The sequence below is a fragment of the Micropterus salmoides genome, unplaced genomic scaffold, assembly GCF_014851395.1.
Source record: "Micropterus salmoides isolate LMB-PRFRI ecotype aquatic unplaced genomic scaffold, ASM1485139v1 Ms_hic_scaffold_7, whole genome shotgun sequence".
NCBI classification, from domain to species: Eukaryota; Metazoa; Chordata; class Actinopteri; order Centrarchiformes; family Centrarchidae; genus Micropterus; species Micropterus salmoides.
The window spans coordinates 11,546,046-11,552,304 of record NW_024044459.1 but is presented as its reverse complement, the minus strand read 5'-3'; positions in this window follow the sequence as shown (position 1 = coordinate 11,552,304).

Here is a 6,259-nt window from a genome sequence, read left to right as displayed (position 1 = left end):
AGCACAGTCATGGTCTTGTGCTGTCCCTCTCTGGCACAAGTTACCGAGTGTTGATCATCCATGTCTCTCTCTCTCACACACACACACACACACACACACACACACTTGTGACAGGCAGCCCTCTGGTACAGCAGAGACCCCGAACAGCTGAGTGATGACCTCATCGACACGGGACAACTGAAGTGGTCACGCTCCAGTGACAGGGACTGACACTTGAAGCCCGGGAGTCCGCTCCAGTTATCGACAGCTGTTACATTGTCAATTTGAAAGGGATTACCCAACAGGCAGCTCTTTTAATGGCCGTTAAAACTACAAGGTTATTATTTTTTGCTGCATATGTGCTCTTCTTCTATAGTCATCTCTGCCTAAAACTGTTTGCACAGCCGCAGAATTACACATTTCTGGTAGATGAAGTGAACCCTGAAACCTTCCCAACAAAACTGTGCTCCACCAACATGACGAAGCACAGCTAGAATTTAAGAAACTTTAAAAAGGGACCTCCGCCCAGATTAAACAGCCCTCTTGGCTACTTGCCTCTGCATTATATAAAAAAAAGGGGGAGAAAAAGTTAAGTGAGACGTTGGTTGGTTAAGTAGAAACTTGACAGTGTTGGGCAAGCTACTAGCTACTCTACATTAAATGAAGCTTCACTACACAGAAGCTACCCCCCAGTGAAATGTAATAAGCTAAGCTACAGCAACCTGGCAAAAGTAGCTTAGTTTCATCCAAGCAACTTTAAATTTTTTATAGTTCGATAGATCACCTAAATACCTATCGGCACACAGAGTAGGCTATAGGCCTAGTTTATATTGAACTAACTTCATTCCACAGTAGCAATAGAAGAAAGACTAAAAACCTGCTCCAAACAGAGTGTGTGCCAGACAGAGCTAAATTAGACACACAGAAACTCCCCTACTTAATGCCATATCATTGCAGCTAAACGTATTTCCTCATGCAACAAACAGAGAACCATTGTTGTTTGTATAAAGTTACTTAATTATTATTAATTATTATATTTTTTATTGTTTATGTTAATTTGTGCTTTGGCAACATTGCAACCTAAACATTCATGGCAATGGGCGCACGACAGAGAGAGAGACAGACAGAGAGACAGAGACACAGAGACACAGAGAGAGACAGAGACACAGAGACAGAGACACAAAGAGAGAGACACAGAGAGAGAGACACAGAGAGAGAGAGAGACAGAGAGACAGAGACACAGACACAGAGAGAGACACCGAGACAGATCTCATCTCATGGAAACTGCCACTACATATCAAAGTTTCCTACTCACTAGGACGAGCTGTCCAGGCTGGACCCTGATCCTTCTCACAAGGTCTTACAATAACTATCACAATAGAAAGTAAACTCAATCGCGTGTCTTTATTCCCCTGCAGGAAAGTCGCAGACATCACCCCAAGGATCGGTACATGATGTCACGTCACACTGAAGCGCATCTGCCAGCTGCACAACAGGTCCGTGTGTGGCGGTGGCGTCACTTACTGACCTTTCAGAAATGCTGGGGAAAATGTAGCGTGTGTGGAAGCTGCCGCGCTACTCGGTCAATAAAAGAGTTTGGTTACTGAAAAGCTATTTGATTCAGAAAATAGCGACGCTACCACCAAGCTACTGAGAAATGTAGTTAAACTAGTAACGCCGCTTGTAGCGGCGCTACTGCCCAAAACTGAAACTTCAACATTTCCTTCATAAATACTCTCAGGCTTCAACAGTATGACTAATCTCTCACGCATCTGAGAGCCTTAAAAAGTTTCATGCTACATCAGGTTTTTATACATTAGTAGAGATCTGAAAGAGAGATGAAAACTGTTGGTGTAATAACAAAATCTTTTCAGCACAATATTTCCTAATACAAATGTAAAATCATTTTGTGCGAAGAGACCAACTGTCAGCCTGTCAGGTGCCGGGCGTTGGAAACAAAAATAAGCTTTGGGCAGGATTATTGCTCGACACCTCGCGGCGATTTCAGGCATCTGGCACAGCCAAGGACAGAAAGACATAATTAGGGTTCATACCACGTAGTTTTGTCTCGCAATGAAACAAATTTATAAAATTAACTTAAGTTGTCTTTTTAAGAGTAGGACAACTGACACTTTCTGCACATTTTCTATCCAAGGAGGAATAAATGAGGGATTTGTACAGCGAGTTTTAGAGCTGAAATGTTGATCAACAAAAAAATATATATTTCTCAGACTTTTGATATTTGAATTCTCATCACTTGCCAAGCAACAATACAAAACATCTGCTTCTCTGTTTCACACAATATTTTGGGGTTTTGGACAAAAAAAAAAAAAAAAAAAAAAAAAAAACAATGTGAAGAGAAGTGAATTAAAAGGAAACAATCATACTTGATTGATAAATCAACAAAATTGATAATGCAAATAAGAGTTAGTTGCTGACCCTAATTGGTTTGTTTTCCTCCTTGTGTTGTCAAAAACATCATGAGTTTATCTAAAGGGGCAAATGTATCATAGCTCGACTGAAATCCCCCCCCCAAAAAACAATTTACAAACAAAAATGTACTTTGGAGCTGAGGAAATTGAACAACTGAAGAGATTTAATTACTGAACTAAACAGTATATTTTATATATAATGTAAAAATAGCATGGCACACAGCTTATGCTCTACTTCTCTCAGCTGGAGCACCCAAATATTTCAGCCTAATTATCCAACCTTACTGTAAAATTCAGGCAACAACATATTCTGTATAAACTCTGAAGTGATTGGCAAGAAAATGTGGCTGTTAAAAGTTCCAACTCGCATGTTTCCAGGAGCTACTCACAAGTCTTTCAAACATGACTTCCAGGCCAGAGGCTCGAACAGAAACCATGTGCTGACTGAAAACAGTTCTTCTTGATATCTGAAGAAGCCACAGTGCAATTATTCACAGCCAGATTCAGCAACACACTGATGTGATACCAGTCAGCCATTTCCAGCTGAACAGACATGTGCTCTGCATAAAATCCCTTTAAATACAAGCTTCACTCGTCTGTACTTCAGCAATAAAGATATTTTGTTTGCTTTGACTATTTTTGCTGCACCAAGCAAAATCTTTTAGCAAGTTATTTTTAAGTTACTTTTAGTCCGTGAACTCTGTTTGCTCTTAAAATACTGCACTGAAGGCCAAATTTGGCCTTGATGTTGATGTTTGGCTTATTTTGCACTGGCTCAGTAAACGTTTAAATTTAGAGCTGACAAAGCCTTTCAAACATCCACACTGCCTCAGAGATAAATAAGGCTACTGGTCTCAATCTGTCAGCCAGTTGTTTGTTATCCAACTGGATGTACAGAAATGTCTTTATTTAAAATCACTGATTTCTGAATTCTGTATGTATCTTTTGCTCTTTATAAAATTAAACTCCCTTAATTACAAGTTACAAATGATCAAGCAGGTCAGAAACACGGACCACGTTATAGGCTTCTCTATACTACAAATATACAGCTTATAATGTACTGATTGTCATTCAGAGTAAAATGTATTACATAATTATTATGTGGATCTCAACGCGCACCAGATGTCTTAGAAGTTATTCTTAATGTCCGTCTGAGACACTGTAACAAGTTTTTTTGTTGAGACAAACATGTTTTGTAAACCGCCTCATTGGGTTTCAGCCATTTTGATAACTGTAAAAACTGTTAATCCTGTAGAGTCCTTGGACGTATCATACACGTTCATTTTGATAATCAATCGTTTAAGGTATACTGTCTAAAAACGACTAACCTTGAGTTGTGTACATTATCCCAAATGTTTACAACAATTTTTATACCAGAGAAATACGTAATTTAATCAAGATAACTGTGCGTTTTATTTGGTCACCAGTCATGACATCATATCGTCGTTGGGTATGAGTCAGCGTTGTAGTCGTCTGCTAGCGGCAGCTTGCAGTGTCCTATGTCCACAGATTTTTTACGTAAACTGCTTTCCACCAGTTTTAATCACCGGGTCCGTTTGTTTTGGAGGCGGATGAGACCTCTGCAGATATTCAGATGCAGGTAAAAACCTCCTGAAGGTCTGGATTAAATTATGAGAGAAACAAGCTGAGCAGATGTCAGCAGATAGCTCGGCTCGTGGAGCCTCTGGGAAGTCCTTTGACCGCTGAACAGCTCAGAGAAACAGATTTTTTAACATGAAACTGCTCTATTCAGAGTTTCTTCCAGATGACAACTGCCATGATCCCGCTACTTCACAACATCAAACCATGTCTTTTGTTATAGTTTCTATGTAAGAGACCTCTAGCGGCAGAAAGTGACACTGTGCGTTTAAGCGATTCATCAAGAAAACATTTGTTGGTTCCGGTTCACCAAATTTAAGGTTTTTGCTATTTTTCTGTTTTATCTCATTGTAATCTGGATTCTTGGTTAGGAGATAAAAAGCAGTTTAAAGACTGATGTTTTAGCTTATTTATCAGGAAATAAGACATAATGAAATAATCATTAGCCCTGGTTTTATGCAGAAGAAAATAAACTACACTATTTTTTCTGTTGTGTTGTTTCATACATCTTTTAGGAATCACTATCCTGCTTGGCAACAGTAAGTGAAGAAACATAACAAATGCAGATGCTTCCATTTAGGACACAGGGGAGGTCACTGAATTAATTCATGAATACAAAAATGATCAGAATCACAATACTGACTCACTAATACTTTGTTTTCCTCTTATTTTTCACATCCAACTCATAACAGCCAATAATGAAAAACTCCACTTCTGAGCAGAGATTTCAGATATAGAAACAGATACAACATATATTTCCTTACAATTGCACAAACAGACAGAGAATACACAGATTTCATACACACAGCTGCAGAGTGGATAATCTCACACACACACACACACTTTTCTCATACAACCAGCCTGGTATTTCCTGGCTCTGTCTGTGAGCTCTATACGCCTAATTACTCACAAGAAAAGTAGAGCCAACATTGATCAACACCTCCTACTGTAGCAGCTAGGAACACTAGGAACAGTGAGACACATCCGTCCGCATGAAAAAAAATTACAAAACAGGAAATAAAACACAAAAACATTTAAACTGCACATTCCAGCACTTTTCAAACTGAACCCAGGCAGGACAGACTGAGCAGACTGATGTATTAGCTTCTTCTAGAAACTCACAGCACTGTGCCAGACCCTGCTGCCAGATTCAACAACTTAGCTCTGTACATGATGATGTAGGCTGGAGGAAATGTTTGAGCTTCCTCTGCAAACACTGAGGCAGTCTGAAAAACATTGCCCTTCTCTGTCTTTTCTCATAAACGGTCAAGCAAAATAATCAAAGGCACTGAGTGTGCAACTGCAACAAACCACACAGCAATTAAAAAATGTGGAATATTAGAATATAGTTGTACCACGTATATATGTCTATTCAAATCATTTTAGGGTAGACACTTTAGTGTGAGCAACCTTAAACAGGGCTGTGGCTATAAGCGATGTCTGCAACTTCATTGATTCCAGTATTGTTTTTCATAAATGGTAATCCCTAAACCTCAAACTATGCTTCAGGGAAGACAGCTCATCAAGCAGAGTGCGAAAAGTGTTAAAACAGAAGTCAACCAGACGGAGTAAAAATAATACAAATTTTAAATATTTTTGCAGGTGCAAAAACTAAAAATTATTTATATACCAAATCACAATTATATAAAACTAACTTTTTCTGCATTAGTTCCCAGATATATGCTACAAAAGGACAGCTGTTTTCACTCAGCATCATCTTAAAACAGTCTACAGTCATGCTAGTAACTCTGGGAGCGCTACTTAGCTGTGCTTTGGGCTAAATGCCAACATGCTCACAGTGACGACGCTAAACATCTATAACCTGCAGATGCAGCAGGTATAATGTTTACCATGTTCATCACTTTGGTTTAGCGTATTAGCATGCTAACACTTGCTAATTAGTACTAAACAGAAAGTTCAACTGAGGCTGAAATGTCATTACTTTTTCAGGTATTTGGGCATAAACCAAAGTACTGGAGTGACGCACTGAAGACTGACTGGCTATAAAAATAGCCATTTTCCTGTGACGGAGGGGCAAGAGCAGTCACTCCACCCGGATTTGAACCCAGGTCTACAGGGTACCAAGCATGCAACTTGACCACAACGCCAAAGAGCCAGGCTCATTAGTAAATGCACACATTGTTGATGCTAAAATATACTGGTCAGCTGTTCTGACTACAGAAGGCACCTTTCAAATACTGACAATGAACAGATTAATGCACACTGTGATACAGTCACACTTAACAAAC